Here is a 21,622-nt window from a genome sequence, read left to right as displayed (position 1 = left end):
ATCCCTGTAAACAATACAAGTTGTTTGGTTAAATGTGTAATAGACAATGAAAAAATAAAAACATCACAACACCAAATAAAATATACCTTCATTCTGCAGATGGTAAAGTTCATGTTCTAGGGAAAGTAAAAAAATAATTCTGCAATTCTGTTTCTAAAATAATAATCAATTAGCTACTATCCTGGAAAGTCTATGTGCCATCCATATAAGTCATTTAAAGTGGAACTTAGGTAATGAGAAATAGGCTAGATTTACTAGGGAAGGATGATCTATAAAAGCCAAAAGTAGTTGAGTGGGAGTCATCATGCCTCTAATTACACACCTGAGCTCTTAGATGTTTCCTCAGTGTCATGTAGCACATCATGTATGTTCAAAAATTAAACAACAAAAAACAATAACCATTCTCTACTTCTTTCATATAAATCTTCAGGAACTCTCTTTTTATAGTAATTTTTTAAATTATCAAGAATTTATTCTTATCAAGCATTTGCTTGTTCATTTGTATGTTTATTTTTTAACAAAAACATTGTTATTTTAACAAACTTTTAAATTTATATTTAACAAATGTTCATAGTCAAGCAAACAAATTCCCATACTGGCCATGTCCAAAAACGTATATCAGAAAATAGGTAGCATTCTTCACCACTGGTCCTCTGGAATCATGGTCAATCACTATACTTACAGCAACTTTCTAAAAATATCTTTTATTATTGATTAAAGATATGTCAGAGACTAGACAAAGGAGAAGCATAAACTATGAAACTCAATAATTCAAAGTTCCATAAATTGGAAAACACAAATTGCTTAAGGAAATTTGATAAAAACTGCTAGCATTTCCAGAAAACTGGAAAGCATTCTGGCAGACATTAGGCTTAGAGCACTTTATATTATATTCCATAATACATTTTAAATGGATATGCTAGCTTAACGTTAAAGATCACATATCTCTCCCAATTATGGATAGGAGATATAGTCTTAATCAAACAAGAAAACAAGAGAGAAAAAGAGAGAGAGAAAATTGATTACATGAAAAACTTCAGCATAGACAAAATAAATGCAGCTGGGATATGAAAGAAAATGATCAAATGAGAAAAATAAAAAATAAAACACCTATATGAAATTTCTGAATCTTTTTCTCTCTCCCAGGCTGAAATACTAATTTTGGTCGGCAAAGCCTGCTTGTTTCTAGGTTGGTTCAGTTTGCTCCTTCTAATGCTCCCAGAGAGCACCATATAGGTACTAGACACTGTAGACACCAGATCAGCTTTAGCAGTCCTGCAGCTCAGGTGATCCACCAGCCTCAGTCTCTCAAGCAGTAAAGGATAGGAATGCACTACCATACTTGGTTCAGTTCTTAGAATCTTTAAAATATTTTGCTAAGATGGAAAACAAAATTCAAAAGCACTAGTAAGAGTATGATTTGTTTTCACTAGCAAAAGACTGGGATTACTATTTAATTACTGGACAAATTTCACTAATTTCATCTGGCCTAGGATGAGTCAGTGATTAATAATAAAGCCACATTAAGGAAGAGTAGTCATGTTGACAGGTCATCCAAGAAAAAGGGACAGCTGAATATGAAATTTTTTTAAATGGAAAGTTAAAGTAGAATAGATAAACATAGGAGGGTCAGTCATACTTTTAAGGTATGACAAAAATTGGCTCAGAGTGATCCAATATAGTTACTGACAACTGGGAAACAACTGTTGATGACTGAACATACTGGCATGTGCTAGCAACAGCAAGGCCACCCAGTTTCTGTAAAGAAGATATACTACAAATAACATTCCTCCCTCCTCCCCCCTCCCCCCCCAAAAAAAGCCATGAGAACGTTCAACAAAAATATTTTTTTTCCACTATAATATAATATGTGGCCAAAATAATCTGTATAGCTTATAGCTTAGTTACATTTGTACTTTTAGACTAGAACTATCAGGTGCATTATAATGAATTAATAAGAACTACCACTGTTATCCTTAGTCCTTGTTTAATACTTATATACTTAAACACTAAGAAGTTAGCACAAATATAAATCCTGAGATGAACAGTTGCCAATACAGAGAACTCAACTGAGACTATTCTGCCACAACTCAAAAGTTGTATTTCAATTACATGCAGATATATTTCAATTTAACTTATTAAAAACAGACAAGACTAAAACAGCTAAATAGAACTGAAAGAGAAAAAAAATCATTAAAACTTTCAGTCATAGCCTGAGAGTAAAGAATAGCTCTAGTTAAATCTGCAGTGGCTACTAACCCATTTCATCCAATAATGGAAAATTCAAAAATGGCTGAACTACAATAAGGAGTATTGGCAACTCATCTCAGGGACCAGGAAATACCCTGACCAGCTCAGTTACCAGCTAGCCCTGGGGAAAAAACTACTCTACAGTCCATCAATACAAAAACTCAGTTTGAAAACATTCAGTAGATTAATGATACCAAGAAAGTTTTTTGATGAGCAGAATTCCAATTTGATTTAATAATTTATTTTTAAATAATTTTATTTTCACAGTTACATGTTAAGACAATTTTGAATTTTTAATTTTGAAGTTCAAATTTTCTCTCTTATTCTCTTACCTCCTTCTCTCCTTGAGACATTAAACAATTTGATATAGGTTATAGGTTCAATCATGCAATACATATTATTATATTAATCATGAATTCAACCATTTACTAAAAATTTACTGTGTTTCAAGTTCCTGTGTTAAGCTTTGGGGGTTCAAAAGTAGTTATGAAAAAAGCAGCCTTGGCCTCAGAGAATGGAGAACTGGCCTCACTGTCAAGAAAACCTGGGTTCAAATCGAACTTTATTCACGTACTGATTGGGTGACCTTGGCCATACCATTCAACCTCCTGTTGATTTCAGGCAACTTACTGACATTCTGCAGAGAATTGCAGATCTGCATTGGTAAAGTGTTTCCTTACCCAGAGTTCCCCTAATCAATGAAATCATGTCTGAACAACCACCACCACAACAAAAGATATAAAACAAACTTGCTCTCTAAAAATTTACTTATAATGAAGAAGAAAAGAGAACTATGCAAGTAGCAAACTATTCAATAAAGTCAAAATAGCAAGGGAAAATAATTAATTACATGCAAAAAAGGAGTCCGGGAAAAGTGTAATAAAAATTTCAAGGGGAAATTTAATCACCTCTAACTGGTGGGAGCTGAGAGAAGATAAAGGTCTTCAGCCTCAAGACTGGATCTTTAAAGGTAGAAGTGGGGGGATATGGTCAGAGTTAGGCCATTCTATGAACAAAGTCCCAGAGATAAAAGAGAGCAGGACAAGACCAGGAAAGGAGAAGAATTCCATTTGGCTAGAATGTAAAGCATTGAAAAAGTAGTATGAGCTAATGCTGTTAAAGTAACTCCACTGGAGACAGATTATGGAAGGCTTTAATCAACAAAATGAGAAATTTATACTTTATGTCATAAGCAAAGAGGAGCTACTGATAATTTTTAATAGAGGAACGATCAAAGCAATATATTAGACTACTTCTGGAAGCACTGGAAAGGTGGAATGGAAGGGACACATGCTAGAGACCAGAAGACCAGGTGGAAGGCTATTTTAATAATCAAGACTATGAGTGAGGGCCTACAAAATAATTCCACATGTAGAATTCAATGTCACAAATATGCAGAGAGTTTTTTTTTTATGACAAACTCAGAAACAACACGGTCTCAGCTGTTGGAATGAGTAAGAAACAAGGTCTTGAATGACACCCAGCTGGCTGCAATTCAACTCTGGTAATACAGAAAGGTAGAATGGTCTCAAGGGGTGAATACAATATTGTGAAACTTTATGTAAAAACTAAAGAATTTACTAAGATTTTTGAATTATGATAAATTTCAAATCATTTTCTATCATCATACATCTCACAACTGCTACTTCTAATAAGCCTGGTAAAAACCAAATTAGGTATCCTCACACAAGTGTTTTATACTGCTGTTAACAGTTGGATTAAAAATTTAGATTAAAAAAAAGTTACAGGCTAGTAGGTATTACAAACTTGGTAAACATATTAGAAGATAGATGACAATATAGAATATGTTATAATATGAGAATATATGGGAGATGTTGAGATGGCAGATGGCAACACATATGATCAAACATTTTATTTAACATGTATACCAGATAATGCGGACTTGCTTGAAAAACAGGCATGTATGACCAAAAAGAGAGATAGAGTAATAGATTAAGACTAAGACAAAACAGACATCTATTTGAGACTTGTACTGGCATACATGAAAAATTAAAAGAACCAGATAGCCTCCAGTAAAAATAAATAATTTTTTAAAAAGACATGTAGTACATACATGGCAACAACAAGACTATATGGTAATCAATTCTGATGGACATAGCTCTCTTCAACACTGAGATGATTCAAACCAGTTCCACTTGTGCAATGACGAAGAAAGCTATCTACACCCAGAAAGAACTGTGGGAACAGAGTATGGAACCCAACATAGCATTCTCACTCTGTTGTTATTTGCTTGCATTTTGTTTTCTTTCTCAGTTTTTTTTTTCTTTCTTCTTGATCTGATTTTTCTTGTGCAGAAAGATAACTGTATAAATATGTATACGTATATTGGATTTAACATGTATTTTAACATATTTAACATGAATTGAATTACCTGCCAGCTAGGGGAGGGGATGGGGGGAAAGAGGGGAAAATTTGGAACAAAAGGTTTTGCAAGAGTCAATGTTGGAAAAATTACCCATACATATATTTTGTAAATAAAAAGCTTTAATAAAAAAGAGAAAGAATTTAAAATGAAAAAAAAAAAAAAAAAAAAAAAAAAAAAAAAAAAAAAAAAAAAAAAAAAAAAAAAAAAAAAAAGACATATAGTACCCTGGGTGGATTTTCTAAGATTTAGAGAAAAACAAGGAATAGTAAAAGATGTGAAAATAAATGGAACCAATTCATATTAATGAGATCATAGATCCAAGTACACAGTCACAAGGCAGAATTAAACCAAAATCAGACTTAAACAAAGGCTCAAATCCATGGTTTTACAATAAGATTTTTAGAGGCTATATGATATAATGGAAAAAGGACTGACTGGCCTCTGAGTCAGAAAGAATTGTGTTCAAATCCTGGCTTTGACATATGTTGGCCATGTGACTTTAAGCAATTCACTTATTTTCTCAGTGCTCTGGGTAATTATCTGAGATTACGAGTTGTATACAAAATATTAACCTGCTTGGTAGGAGTTTCCTCATCTAAGATCTTCCCATAAAAATGAGCCCACAGATCTATTTCCAAAGAGAGCCAGAGAGAGAGAAAGACAGAGACAAAGACACAGAGAGAGCCAGAGCCAGAGAGAGAGAGAGAGAGAGACAGAGACAGAGACAAAGAGAGAAAGAGAGAGGGGGGAAGGGAAAGAATGAAGGAGAGAGGGGAAGGAAGAAAGAAGGAGAGAGAGAAAGAGAGACTGAGATTTCTTTATTTTATCCAATTTCTGGAGGATAACTTTCTTTTTCAGGTTTTTGAAAGAAATCTTACAATCATTATTATAACAGGTTTTCCAGAATTCTATCATTGACATAAATGACATCTGCTGGTGAAAGGAAGAAATTCTTTAACACTTAAGAGTCATCCTTTAAAAATGTACAATTTCAGAAAAATTTCAGAAAATTTACAGCTCTTAAGAGCTGGAAAAAAATCTTAAAGTTTATCCAAAAAATGAAATCTTAATGCTGGCTAAAGTGGCATTATTTTCTTGGGCTACACAATTAACTCATAGTGAGCTTTAGTTCATTAAATCTTTTATCTCATTTAGTTGTCTAGCCATACCTTTCCACATTTTACAATTGTGAAACAGATTTTTTTTTAAAAAAGGATTATTAAATTCTATTTTATTATTTTCAAACATTCTAGACAAAAGATATTTTGGGGGATTCTGTCAGACAACATGTTAGCTTTTCCTCCTCCCTACACATCAACTACAATAAACATGCCATTTATCCAAATACAGCTGTTAATTTATACATGACCAAGCAAAGATCCTTGAGGAATTCCACTAGGGACCTGCCTTCCTATCTAATATCTAATCATAAATAATTATTCTTTAAGTCTAATCATTCTACCAGTTCTGAATCCACTAATGGTATATTCACATTTCTCTATCTTGTCCAGAATATTATGAAAGACTGTCAAATCCTTCACTAAAATTTAGTTAAAATACATCTATAGCATTTCCTTAATCTGCCAGAATATAATGACCAATGTGGGTTAGGGTCATCCTTCAAATTGCCAGAACTGATACTCTTAATTCTCTTCTAGATTTGGGAGCAGTCTGGGAAGAGAAAATAGAAGAATCTAAGATTTATAAACTAGGAAGATCAGAATCAAGCCATTTTTACTGCTACACCCATTCTGACTCGTTATTGTATAACTTCTTCATCCAGTAAGTTATCATCACCTCTTCTCTACTTTCTGTGTCTGATGACTGGTGCCATGAACTCCAGTCTTCCATTTAAGGAGGGACATCTCCTCATTTTTCATACTACTTTGGAACTTCTTTAACAAGATCTTCCCCCTCTTCCTTTCATGTTTTGTCTTCCCTCATTAGATAGTAAATTCACTCAGGGCAGGTATATATATATATTTTTTTAACTGACTAATAGTGACTCTAGTCCTTTACTAATAAAATTCTACCTTTGTTCCTTTGGATTTTAATCTTTATTTTAATATTTACTCTAATCCCCAAAGGTAGCACCTATTGTGAAAACTGCACTGGATTAAGATTTAAGAGAAAATGGGTTCAGATTCTGGCTCTTAAGCAACGATGAGCAAGTGAAATAGCTTCTAATGACCTCAGTTTCCTCATCTACAAAATAAGGAAGTTGAATTACATAAATTCTAAGATGCCTTCCACTTCTAAATTTATGCTATCCTAAATCTAAATCTAAATCTATCCTTCACTAAATCTATGATCCTATCAAATAAATCCTTGTCTTAATCCCCTAACAGTATACCAGTTCCCCAAATATCAAGATCCTACATTATTCTTATCCCTGGTGACTGGAGTCTGTCCTTGAACCCTAGGCCTCATGCTCACACTATATGTTGTGCTAATTGTCTAGCAAACTATGTGCTTCTCTGGACCTTGGCCTATTGATCATTGCCAGATTTCCCTGATATTTCAACCACTTGTCTATCATTTCTTAGTATCCAGTCACTGACAAAGCTTTTCCAGATCTTCTAATTTACTCTAATTTCCATGTTGCAACTCATTCTAGTCTGGTCTGCCTTTGACCTGCTGCAAAAACAAGATTTTGGTCCAATACAAGCCAATGAGTCTGAACTTCACTTAGGAGGAAAAAAAAAAAAAGCTACTGAAGATTTCTGAGCAAGGGAAAAACATGATCAAAGAGACAACTTCTATTCCATTGCTATTGTTTGTGTAACTTACAGTTACCATGTTTATTTTTTCCCACACATAAAATGACAATTAAATCTATTATAGTGGTATTATATATGAATGAATAAATGAGAAATACTATAAGGTAAAAGTTCATGACATTGTTGAGATCAAAGAACAAAGATTATATCTAGTTTGTAGACATTCCATTTTCTCCATAATGAGAAAGACAAATCACTATCTACAAACAAGGCAGGTGTTGGGAAAGCATTTGATTGACAATATGCTTAAGTGAACTAGTACTACAGTGAGTTATTATGTTAATAATTACAAAGGTATCAAATAAGAAAACAATTTAGAGACTAAAAATCAAAAACTATGCCTATAATATATGAGTTTATTTCCCACTATATAGTTAGCTATTTTAAATCAGATTCTCCACCTGAAAAAAATTTGAAATATGAATTAGAGATAATTATTTGCATTTATGAAAGTTTTTTTCACTTTTTAAATGGTTCCTTTATTCAAGTTTTTAACAGTTATGTAACTTGAGGAGAGGTAGGAAAAGGCAGAAGTTTAAAAATTACTGTAATTAGAAACATTTTCCCACTAGATAATGAAATATATCTCCAGTCTCGTGGCAGAGAGGTGAAGAACTACTGGGATAGAAATGTATATATCTATTATATTATAGATAGATACCTATATTTAACAATATATTTTACATATAGATATATTATATATAGATATATATAAAATCTCTCTCTATATATATATATTTAGATAGATATATTTTAGATATAGTCACTGTATCAAATGCTTCTGATTAGTTGTTTTCCTTAACAAGGAAGAAAGTTTAATGTGGAGCTAGTAATAGGAAAAGACTGTGACATAAAAATCAAAATAGCAATAAAACATTAAAAAAAAAAAAAAACCTCTTATTAGCCTATGGAGGAATGATTTTTTGAATGTACTTTATACCTAGGTAACAATTGGGTCAGACAGCTAGGGGGCCCAGTGGAAAGGGTGCCAGGCCTGGAGTCAGGAGGACCTGAATTCAAATCTGGCCTCAAACACTTACTAGCTGTGTGACTCTGGGTTAAGTCACTTAACCCTGTTTGCCTCAGTTTCCTCATCTGTAATATGAGCCGGAGAAGGAAATGACAAACTATTGCAGTATATTTGCCAAGAAAACCCTAAATGAGGTAACAGAGTCAGATATGACTGAAATGAGAATGAACAAGGCTAATTTTAAGTAAAGTCATTTTACATGTCTAAGGCTCTCTTTCCCCATTTGTAAAACGAGGTGTTGGACTTGATGACTACCAAGAGCCCTTCCTGCTCTACATCTCAGCTGCAATCATCTCAGAAATTCCAAAGACACTTAAGAAGAAAAACAATAGATTTATACACAACCATTCAGGAACACACATTTTAAGACACAAATATGAGCTGAGCTAAGATTACAACAATAATCTCCTAACTGGTCCCATGCTGATGTTAGTTCCCACTCCATCCTCCATTCAGCTGCAAAAGTTGATTTTCCTGGTCTAAGTTACCCATTTACTCAATTAACTCCAGAAGTTCCCTATTACCTCTAGGTTTAAATAAAAATCCCTGTTTTGCAGTTAAAATTCATCACTTGGACATTTCATCATTAGGACTGGATATTTCCAGACTTTTTTTAAATTCAATTTTATTTTCAGTTCCAAATGCTCCTCCCTCCCCATCCCACTTGAGAAGGCAAGAAAATGTCTATGGGTATAATCACACAAAACAAATTCCTACTTTAGTCAAGTCTAACAAAAGAAAAGAGGAAGGAAGGAAGAGAGGAATGGAAAGAGGGGTATATATGGTTCAACCAACTCTTTTTTGTCCATTAGTTTTTTTTTGTAGAGTAGACTTCATCAGGTGTCATTTAAAATTGTATTCCTATTTGAGTGTTGTTCTTCTCACATAATGTGCTCTGGCTCTATCTCCACATTGTTCCCTGAACTGTCTTCCAAGCCTAGAATCCTTCCCTCTTTTATCTATGCCTATTATCTTCTGCCATCAGAGTGTAAGCTCCTTTAAAAGGAAGGCTATTTGGCATTCTTAGCACTTAGAACATGGTGCCTGGAACACAGAAAACACTTAATAAATGGTTGCTGATTGATCAACAGATTTCTTTTCATTTAAGAGGGCAGGTACTTTTAAATTTCCTCTTTTAAAATCTATTTGGTTTTAATGCGTTCTAATGTAAAGAGAAAGATAATGTAGCAGTTTTACTTATTATAACACTAGTAATTCAAACTTTTTATGTTTATAACTTTTTCATACTTTTTTTGTACTAAATTTCCCAAGTTTTGTTTTAACATAGTGATTAATTATGGAAAAGTATACATCTAAAGGAGAGATTATTCAACAAGAAAGGCTTATAGTTGAACAAACTGTAACCTGAACAAGTCTTGAAACAGATCATCCACAACGTGCTTATCATCTGTTGTAAACAGAGCTGATTCCAAATTAAAAAGATTTTGCTATTAGAAGGCTCCTGATACAGTCTTAGAGGAATAAAAGAAACATGATACATTAGGGTTCTTAGATAGAAAGCTCAAGGAAGGGCACCTTCAGCAATTTTTCATAAGCTGATGTTCAACTCTAAAATCCTATGATGTTAAAAAAAAATTATTGATGTACAAAACAAGTGGTCAGCAATGAATGGAGACAAAATGTGAAATGAAAGAAGAAACCTGTTCAAGGCAAAGGGAATAGAGAGAAGAAAGCCCTCATTTTACAAAATAAGGAATGAGGTCCCCCAAAATTTAAGTTAACTTGCCAAAAGTTACAAAGCAATGACTAATCACCTTGTCGTATCATGGAAAAAGCACTGGACTTGGAACCAAATCAAGGAAACAAGAAAGCACAATAAAAATGTAAGCTAAAATACAGAATTAGCACTTCCCTTGACTTAAAAGAGTTAGACAATTCAAAATTTAAAGAGAAAAAAAAAGAAAATGATTATTCACATATCAATGGTATTCTTAAAGAAAATACCAAAAGGAAATCAGCAGGTTTTTTTCCCCCCAACTTCATAGTAACAGAATTGATTCAGAAATATAAAGAATTTTAAAACCCCATTGTATTTATTATTCATTAATTTAAAACTAATTAACTTATCAGGGCAAAACATGTTAAATGTTTTTAAGTTCACCAACATCTTTATTTTTACTCCAAAGATTTCAAATATAATTATGGAAAGGTTCCCTAAATATATTTTAACCATTAATGTTTTAGATAAAAGTTGATATATTGCAATTGTAATGTGCTTAGTGTGCTTAATTTTGAGCTTTTGAATCCACCATAAAGTATTTTTGTGTATCAATAATAAACTAGTTTTTCTTTTCCACACTAAAAAAAAAAAAAAAAAAAAAAAAAAAAAAGAGCAAGTGGGAAGTGATGAGGCAGGAGCCCAGATGTGCTGACTCAAGTCTACTATTACTGTCACTATATCACATACCTCATTGTCATGTTGTATATCTTCTGCAAAGATTTATATGTGGACATGTTGCCTCAACCATTAAATGTGTATTCCTTCAAGACAGGGGCTGCTTCATTTTTGTCTTTCTCCAGTATGTCTCAAACATAGTAAATGCTTAACAAATGCTTGTTGATTTGTTTTACTTCTTCTGACTAGAACAAAGAGTATATTTTTATTTTGAAGAGTAAGTTAGCCTCCATAAATAAGCACAAATACATGTCTGATACATAATCATAACCATTTTTTTTAAACGTCAGATTTGATTAAAGAGGAAAAGAGGCAAATAGGAAATAAAGTTGCAGGCTCCAAAATCAACAGCATTTCTATGTATAACAGAGTTCAAATGGTAATAAAAGTACAACCCATTCAAAATAAGTACAAAAGGTATTAAAATGCTTGGGAGTCAATCTGCCTAAAAAGTAAATATCCCTTTAAAGAAATGAAGAACAATTTAAATAGCTGGAGTGCTATATTCAGGGCTCATGACTAGACTGTGCCAATATAATAAAAACAATACTACCAAAGTTAAGTTAAAGTTTTGCCAAGCATGATAAATGTGGAAATATGTACTATTGGAAATAAATACCTGAGACTTTGGTTTGGGTCCCCTCCACCACCACCACCTTTTCTATTCTTGAAGGCTTTATTAACAGTGTGTAATTGCCAGACTCCTTTCCTCAGCACAGTGGAAGAAGGAACAGTGGAACTGTAGGCCTCACTCAACTTCACAAAGTGTGGTTTTTAAAAAAAATTTCTCTGGGAAGTATCCTATCTCCTGGTGCTATTGTTTTGTAGATTGGGGATCAAGGGAAAGAGTTTTATGTTCATATCAAAGTAGTTAATCATCCATGTACATTTCTCTGAGTTGTTCTGCAGAGGAGAGAGACAGATCACTGGTTTGGTTCTTCCACTATTTACTGGCTAAGGGGTCCTACTATTATGGTTGGAAAAAAGGATTCCAGTTTTTAGATGAGATTGTAGGTCCTTTCAATTCTGAACTACAGTGATGTTTGTACTGAATCCTCCTGAAGCAATGAGTCTTGGATAAACTGTATGCACCTTATCATTATTTTCATGCTCCTCTAGTTCTTCCTCTCATGATTCTGTCCTGAGGAGACTTGAGTCATGTATTAGATTGCTTGCTAGCTAAGGGAGCTAAGGGAGGGGGTGGTATCAGGGAGGGAGAAGGAGTTTTGAGGGGATTAATTTTGAGAGACATCTTTGCATGTGTTTTGAAAATATAAAGTGTGAATGACCGCATTAGCATCCTGGATACTTTAGAATCAGCTGTAGTCAGGATAAGCAAAAGTCCTTGATCTTTATTCTTTGTGGATGTGAGAGGAATGGTCACGCCAATACAAGCCAAGAGTCACTCTGCTTTCTTACTCTCCTCTCCAATCCCTCCTCCCAATCTCTCTATACACCAACAGATTGAGCCGTCACAGAATGGTGGGGCGGGCCATTTTCCAAGCAAATAAGAGTATTGTCCAATAAGTAATTAACCTTAAGTGATCGGTCATCCAAGAATATCTGCTCAGAGGTTCAGCCCTTTACAATAAAGCATTATTTTAAAAGTTTTGCCATGCAAATGATCAAGAGGACTAAATAAATACATTTGCAGGAAGAAAAGATTCAGAACAAGAGTTTTTAACCTGGATCCGTTTTGTGGATAGATTTCAGGGGTTTGGCAAAGCTGAATGGGGGAAAAAATTACAGCTTTATCTCAATGTAATTTATTTATTTTGTAATCTTATGCATTTTATTTTACACATGTAAGTAAATTCTAGGATATCAAAGAAAATAATGAAAAGATAGGAATGAAGGAGAATAGCACATCCTGATGTTAAACTGTTTTATACAGCAGCAGACATCAAAACTATTTCATATTGGTTAAAAATAATGAGCCAACTAGACAAGGGGGATTAAAAATCATGAAATTCAATAGCTCAGTTCAAAAACAAACTGCAGAAGGAAAGAACTCACTGTTTGATGATAACTGGGGGGGAAACTGCAAAGTAGACTAACAGAAATTAGGCTCAGACCAACAAGTTATGCCATATTACATAATAAATTCAAAATGGATTTGTGACACAAATATTAAAGATCAAACCAGCAAAATATATTAGAAAATAAGCAAATCATATATATTTTATAATTAGGGGTAGGAGATATAATTTTAAATAAACAAGGGATAGAGGCATTTAAAAAAATAAAGTGGATGAATTGAAAAGCTTCTATACAAACAAAAATAACTCATTTATGATAAGAAGCCATCAAATGGGAAAAAATATTTGTATTAAAGTTCTCAGATAGAGTTTGGTAAACAAGATATATAGATAACTAAAAGAAATACCTAAAAACAAAAACTCTTCTACAATAGAAAAATGATAAAGGGCTATGAACTGTTCTCAGAAGAAAACTTGGAACCAATTAACAACCCAGAAGAAAAGAAGCTCCATATTATTTATCAATATAAGAAAAAAATGAGGTTTTACCTCACAACCAGCAAGTTGGTAAAGACAACAAAAGACAGAAACAGTCAATGCTGGTGGGAAAGATAAGCATAGTAATAATGAGAATTAATACAACCATTCAGAAAAGCAATTTGGACTTATGCAAATAAAATGGCTCAATATCCAAACCTTTGTTCAAGAGACTGTATTATTAAGCATATACTCCAAGGAGGTCACTGATAAAATTGAAAACAAAGTAGATGCTCATCAATTTGGGAATGGCTAAATAAATTGTGGCACATATATTACTGTGCTGCATATGATGAAAACAAAAAAGTATGAAAGATTTGCATGAATTGATGATTGATGCATGAAAAGTGATGTACAACTAAAGAAAACAGTGTATGCAATTACTACAATAGGGTAAATATAAAGAACCACCACCACAAAACAAATAAAAATGAATGTTGCAATATTACAAAAAATAAGGTTAATCCTGAAGAAAAAATATGAGAAAACAACTCTCCTAAGTCCTTTGCAGAGATAAGGTGATCTACAGAAGTGGATGAATTAAATATACTTTCAGGTTGGAGTGGGTTTTTTGGGGGGACAGGGGAATGAGCGGGATGGAAGGGGTATTGATCAGTTTTGCAGATTAATTATTGGTCATTTAGAATGGCTCAAAAAGGAATATGAGGTGGTGATACAGGGAGAAATTTTGAGATATAAAAACAAAAAATAGCAATAAAAAACTTATTTTTAAAAAGTAAGATTTTGTGTTAGGAATTACTGTTCATTAACCAAGAATAAATATGAATTTTAGTCAATTTGTGACAGATGAAAAGGTTAAGGAATATGTCTTACAAATCAATTCTTCTTCATGAAGGAATTAGTTCTTTATCTCAAATATAACAAATATCTCAAATATAATAATTCTATTTATAGATATTAACTCAATAAAAAAGACAACTGATACTAGACAACTGCCTAAGGCAACAGCTGGGAAGATTCTGCAAATACTCAATATGTAATTGAGTTTTCATGAATATGTGTAGATTTAAGATATTGATAATAATCATTAAATGAAATCATATTCCTTGTCTGAATTTTGCTTGTAAAGTTATATCCCCAAAGCATCTTTGAAAGGCTGTTTTATTTTGAAATTGATAATGTAATTTAAGATGTATTTACAATCACTTATCTCAAATTTTTTCTTTACCTTAATTACATTAGTCAAACCATGAGGAAATTAGATTTCTGCTTTCCAGATAATAGAAATTATATAAAGTAAATATATTTGGAGTTCTGCTATATCAAAACAGAGCAGACCTTACTATATCCTTAAGTAGAAAAATATATTTTTGACTTGTTTCTCCAGAACAGGATTGCATTTTGGTCTGAAGCTCTTTCCCGCCCCCCCTTCTGTCTAGTGTTATTCCATCTCTTTCCTAAAACAATTATAACTAATTCTATAAGAAGCTTTCATTGATAGGTCATGATTATCTTGTATTTACAGAGTACTTTCCCTCATGATGTAACAGAAAGCAAACTGAAGACCTAAGTTTTGGTCCCTGACTCAGTGACTAATTGGATGACCATAAGCTTCTGGGCTTCTGTTGTTCATCTGTAAAATGAAGGAACAGTCCAGAGAAACAAAAGTTCTTTTCCCCCCCCCCCTCTAAGATCTATGATTCCAAAACATATATATTTTCTGCCTTTTATTTAGAAAAATTATTGTTTCAAACCAATTTTATAGTTCTTATTCAAGCAAATGAAACATAACTCAAAACAGTTTCAATTCATTGCTTCAATGACATTTCTTAGAAAGCAGCATATTCCCATCAATAGAAGTATTTAAAGAACTTCCCTCTTGAAAGTTTTCCTCTAGAAAGCAAAGAACATTTTTAAAGCTTTGCCCTACCTAAATTCTTATGTTACCATATCAGTTAAAAAAAACAAGCATTTATTAAGCACCTATGATGCATCAGGCTTTGTGCTAAGATTTGGGGATACAAAGAAAAGCCTAAGATATATACAAGATAAATTGGAGATAGTAACAAAGTGAAGGATTAAGACTGAAGGTGGGAATTTGGCTGGGACTTAAATAAAACCGGCAGGAATGAGGAGTAAAAAAATTTACAAGGAACAGGAAGGAGGTCAGTGTCACTGAACTGCATAATGTGCATAAGTAGGATGTAAGATGACTGGAGAGGACCAGTCTATGAAAGGCTTTGAATGTCAAACAAAAGACTTATTACATTTAATTCTGGAGGAAATATGGGAGAACTTAAGTAGAATGAATGGGGAATAATACGGTCAGATCTATACTTTAGGAAGATCAATTTGATAGCTGAGTGGAGGATAGACTATAGAAGGAAGAGATTTGAAGCAGGGAGAATAACCATTAGGCTACTGAAATAGGCCTTGCACCAGGGTTGCAAGTATCAGTATCAGAGGAGAAAAGGTAGAGTATATGAGATACTGAAACAGATTGGATACAGAGGCAGGGAAGTGTGAGAATGAAGAGCTCATGATACTCTTAGGTTGGGAACTCAGATGAATGAGAAGATAATAGTGTCCTCCATAGTAATAGAGAAAAAAATATGAAGGGCTTTGTGGGGAAAGATGGTAAGTTCAGTTTTGGACATGTTGAGTTTAAAATGTCTATGGGACATTTGGATGTCCCATTGGAATTTGAAGATGTGAGACTGGAGATAAGGCGAGAAGTTAGGATCTGAGCAGTAGATCTGAGACAAATAGAGATAACTGAATCCATTGTAGCTGATGAGAATGATTAGCAAAATGTAGAAGAGAAGAGGGCACAGAACGAAGTCTTGGAGAACACCCATGATCTGGATAAAAATCCAGCAAAGGAGACTGAGAAGTGATCAGACAGATAGGGGAGAACCAAGATAGAGCAGTATTATGAAAACCTAGCAAGAATCAAGGGGAATTCAGTGACACATTGTCAAAAGCAATTGAGAGGTTGAGAAGAATAAGGATAGAGAAAAAGTTATTACACTTGTTGATTAAAGATCAGTGGTATCAGCAGAGAGGAATTTCAGTTGAATGATGAGGTATGAAGCCAGATTAATACTCTGTAGCTCCAAGCAAATTTTACCATACCTCTATGAGGTAGGCAGAAATTATCCCTTCATCCTACAGATGAAGAAACACAAACACAAAGTTTATATAATATTAAACATGGCTAAATATTTTTTCATTATCTTGGGGACATAGTTCCAAAACAAGGGGCTACTAATTTTAGCCTTTTTAAGCACTAAATCTAAACGTGTAGTTGAATATACAAATACAACCTTAAAAAATCCATTCTTCATTGAAACTATTTCTAGCCATATGAAAAAAAGTGCTCTAAATCACTATTGATCAGAGAAATGCAAATTAAGACAGCTCTGAGATACCACTATTAAGTGGCTAAGATGACAGGAAAAGATAATGACGAATGTTGGAGGAGATGTGGGAAGACTGGGACACTAATACATTGTTGGTAGAACTATGAATGAATCCAACCATTTTGGAAAGCAATTTGGAACTATGCCCAAAGAGTTACCAAACTGTGCATACCCTTTGATCCAGCAGTGTTTCTACTGGGCCTATATCCCAAAGAGATCTTAAAGGAGGGAAAAGGACCCACAGGTGCAAAAATGTTTATAGCAGCCCTTTTTGTATGGCAAGAAACTGGAACTGAATGCCCATCAATTGGAGAATGGCTGATTAAGTTATGGTATATAAATGTCATGGAATATTATTATTTTGTAAAAAACAATCAGCAGGATGATTTCAGAGAGGTCCAGAGAAACTTACATGAACTGATGCTAAGTGAAATGAGCAGAACCAGGAGCAACAACAAGATTATATGATGATCAGAATTCTGATGGGTATGGCTCTCTTCAACAATGAGATGATTCAAACCAGTTCCAATGGTGTAGTGATGAGGAGAGTCATCTACATCCAGAGAGAGGCCTGTGGCAACTGAGTGTGGTTCACCACATAGTATTTTCACTCTTTTTGTTGTTGTTTGCTTGCATTTTATTTTGCTTCTCATTTTTCTGTTTTGATTTGACTTTTCTTGTGCAGCAATTATATAAATATGTATGCATATGTTGGATTTAACATATACTTCTATTATGTTTAACATATATTGAACTACTTGCCATCTAGGGAAGGGGGTGAAGGAAGGAGGGGGGAATTGGAACACAAAGTTTTGCAAGGGCTAATGTTGAAGAATTGTCCATGCATATGTTTTGAAAAACAAAAAGCTTTAATACAAAAATTTAAAAAATTATTATTCTTCCATATTGGCAACATCATTCAAAAGTCCTTCAAATTTTAAGCTAAGAAATTTGTTTTTTAACCCAGAGGCAACAAGGAACCACTAAAGCTTCTTAAGTAGAGCAGCAAAATGGCCTGGAACTGTATCTTGTGAAGAATATTTTGAGATTTCTGTGGAAAATGGATAGGAGAAAGGAAAGACTGGAATAGAGAAACTAATTAGGAGGTCATTACAACAATCCCAGTAAAAGATGATAAGGGCTTGAAGTAAGGTAGCAGATATAAAGAGAAGAAAGGAGACAGGTGCAAATGATGTTGTTGTAGAGGAAAACTGACAAGATTTGACAAATGATTTTGGTACAGGATGTGAGAAAAATGGGAGAGTCAAGACTAACTACAATTTGAAAACCTAGGTTATTGAAAGTACCTGGTATTTTCAGCAGACACAAGGAAGTTTGGAGGAGTAGGTTTAGTAGAAAAGAAAATGAATTGCATTTTATGCATATTAGGTTGGAGAAATTGATGAGATTCACTAAGAGGCAATGAGTGATGAAGGATTAGAGCTCAGAAAAAAGATAAGACACATATACTGTATACAGACTTGAGAATCATGTGCCCATAGAAGATAATTAAACCTATGAGAACAGATGAGATCACCAGAAAAGAAGAGTTAAAGGGGAAAAAGATGGCCCAGGACAAAGCCCAGGAGATGTTCATATATAAGAGGCAAGAGATAGAGAATGATCCAGCAAAGGAGACTGCAAAGCAGTGATTAGATGATAGCTAGGAGGAAAATGGGAAAAGAAATGATGTGACCATCAAAGAAGGTGGCAGATATGATATGTTTTACAGTTTTCAACATGTTATTACACATATCACTTTATTTAATCCTCATAACCACTCCATATGATAGATAGAAGCATTACTCACTCTCCCCATTTTACAGATAAGATAGACTTGTTCAATCACACAGTTAAGTAGCTTTCCAAACTGGGATTTGAACCCAAGTCATTACACTATTCTGCTTCCAATTTATCAAATTCTCAAAAGCATTTTGCTCTTATAACTATAACAAGCAAATTTAGTTGCCCAGAGAAATTCTAGAAGATCCTAAGAGACTGTCTGATAATTTGAAAATTGTTAACAAAAACTATAGTATCCTAACATTGCCCATAAGTAATTAAAATAAATAATATAAATAACATAAAATATATATAAAATAAGTAACCAAAATGAAATAATTAGTATAATGAGATTGAAATTAACTTATGAGACTCAGGGTGGCAGGAAAACCATGTGACCATAATCAAGTCAATATTTCTTAATGTTAAGAATCTAAGTTACAGACAAAATGCCAATCTGTTTTGGAGTTCCCCACATTGGTGAAATGACAAACCTGCATTTGCCAAGAATACAACAAGGATCTGCATGTTTGTTTATTCTTCTGAAATCTCTTTCAACTAAATAAACCAGAAACATAATCAGAGTCAGAGGATTATAGACCATAATTGGCAAAACCTCAGAGACCTGTTAACCTAACATTTCTCCTATCATTGTACAGATGAAAATTTGGGTTCAAGGAAATTAAATCAAGCACTCCATGAGTTCACAAGATCTAGAGCCAAAAGACAATTCAGAGTTTTACAATCACTTAAAATTAAGAAATAGAAGATCATTTGCTCATAATTTATTGAATACTTACTTCATTTGAATTATGAACTCTTTGTCAAGCCAGTCAGGACACTGATAAACCTGAAAATTACCGAGTTCTTATATTAGTTCTTTCCAAGGAAATACCATAAACAGCTAAATGATGTTCATCAGTAATATATTTTTTGGGGGAGTGAGGCAATTGGAGTTAAATGACTTGCCCAGGGTCACACAGCTAGGAAGTGTTAAATGTCTGACACCAGATTTGAACTCAGGTCTTTCTGATTTCAGGGCTGGTGCTCCATGCACTGCTCCACCTAGCTGCCCTAGTAGTATATATTTTTTAAAGGTAGCAATGAATTAACTTGAATAACCTAAGATTGTGATATATTGATTAAAAAACATAGAAAAAAACAAGGCTTATATATATCCCAGGCTTTTTGGGATGGTGCCTACCTGATAATTCCAGATGAAGCTGAAGGTCTGTAGCAGTGCCCAAAATATATTGAGTCTGAGACAAAATTACATCCTGACTTTTTAAGCATCCTTATCAGTGTGACTTGTAAGTCATGCCTTACAAAGCTTAGCAAAATCACTAACAATGAGGCCCTGAAAAACAGCTAGTCCATTATCACTGAAGTGATCTCTTCCCAGCAACACAACATTCAGCTTGATTTTCACATAGGCATTGAAATACTACATAAGCTGAGAGAAGAACACTATTGGCAACACATATATTAAAATATTTAATTTAAGAGGCTTTAAATAGCCTCTGCTGTGATGTAAGCTATGGACAGCTAAGAAATAACAGTATCAGACTTACTAAACCTACAGAATTTCAAAATAGGGCAATCTCATTTTAAGTGAAGACAACAAGCTACATGTAAAGTATCTGCCACATATTGATTAGGCTGCAATGATCAAACCAAAGATGCAATCTTCACACTGACATGGCAAGGAAAGGTCAGTTTTGAGATTCTTCAGGTCTATCTATATATGTGGATCATAACTCCAACAATGACATCATCTTAATATAAAAGCAAAGCATGCATTATACACAGTGGAATCAATTATTTATATTCCTGATGCAGGGCCTCAGGACCAGCAGGCTCGTTACAAGTCTCCTATTATCTATCTTGAGAGTAATAATTGCCCTCTTAGCTCAGACTAATCACTCGGTGAATATTGTTTCTAATAGTAGAAAAAAAGTATGTTCCCTGGGATAATAGTTTTCCTCTATAACCTCAAATATTTGCATAATAAGAGCTAGAAGAATTTCAGAAGTCATGACCATTCAGGAATTCCCTTTGCAATAACTCCAATCACATGAAGACTTGGAAATATTCTAAAAGAGAGATCCATTATCACTCCACCTCTTGGCTTCAGTTGCCTTATCTATAAAATGAAGGGACTGGACAAGATGACATCCAAAGTTCTTTTCAGTGTGTAATCTATGATCCTATGATTCTTTGATCTCTTGAGACCGCCCAGTTCATATCTGGAAATTTCTAATTGTTAAAGTTTTTCTTGCATGAAGACTAAACGTTTGATTCCTTGTGAAATACAATCTGGACAATTGTTCTGCATATGCTACCTGTTCAGCAACCATAGCTATTGATTGAAGGCCCAAAAGAGGAAGTTTTTATCACCACATCCTTAGCACTTGTCAAATGGTTCAAAACCAAAACCCGGCGATTTTATCAGTGGAAAATGGCACTGAAGAAGACGCATTACTTTCTGCATTGTTCCTGTACTCAAAGGATCATGGAGCCTTTTTTCCCCAACCAGCAGCTAAAAATATGATTCCCCCATTCATTAGGGCAATAAATGGTGCAGTGGATTGAGAGCCTTGATTCAAATCCATAAGACCCAAGTTCAAATTCAACCCCAGATACTTTTAAAATCTCAGTCACTGGGAAAGTCATGTCACCTCCTTGCTTCAGTTTCTCCAACTATATACAAAATAGGGATAATCGCCTCCCTCCAAAGATGGCTGTGAGAATCAAATAAATAAGATAATACACAAAGCACTTGGCATACTGTCTCTAACACATCAGAAGGGCCATATAAATCCCAGCTATTACTTTTTTAGAGTCTCATTACAGCGCGAGTTCCTTCAGAGCAAGGAGTCTGCTTTCTATTTGTATCCCTAGTGCACGGCCCAGAGATCTGCACAGTTATTTTATTAAAGCTTTTTGACTTATTAATTCATTCACTGATAAGAGCGGCATAATTTACTTTACTAAGTTGTCACAAATTCGCAGATGCATCAATTTATCCAAACGTTTAGGCAACAAGCGTAAAGAGGCCGAGTCTCCTGCTTTTGTCTCT

General features: G+C 33.9%; 1 protein-coding gene across 1 annotated transcript in view; it reads right to left on the bottom strand.

Annotated features, from left to right (window-relative positions):
- Positions 1–21,622, bottom strand: part of KIF24 (kinesin family member 24) — a 79,515-nt gene that overhangs the window by 57,163 nt on the left and 730 nt on the right. The window contains exon 2 of the mRNA XM_031945441.1: positions 19,344–19,393. The gene's annotated coding sequence lies outside the window, so the exon portion shown is untranslated. The remainder of the gene's footprint in view (positions 1–19,343; positions 19,394–21,622) is intronic.

The sequence above is a fragment of the Sarcophilus harrisii genome, chromosome 1 (assembly GCF_902635505.1).
Source record: "Sarcophilus harrisii chromosome 1, mSarHar1.11, whole genome shotgun sequence".
Taxonomy (NCBI): Eukaryota; Metazoa; Chordata; class Mammalia; order Dasyuromorphia; family Dasyuridae; genus Sarcophilus; species Sarcophilus harrisii.
Note: the sequence above shows the minus strand (reverse complement) of the source record. Positions and strands in the feature narration are given on the sequence as shown.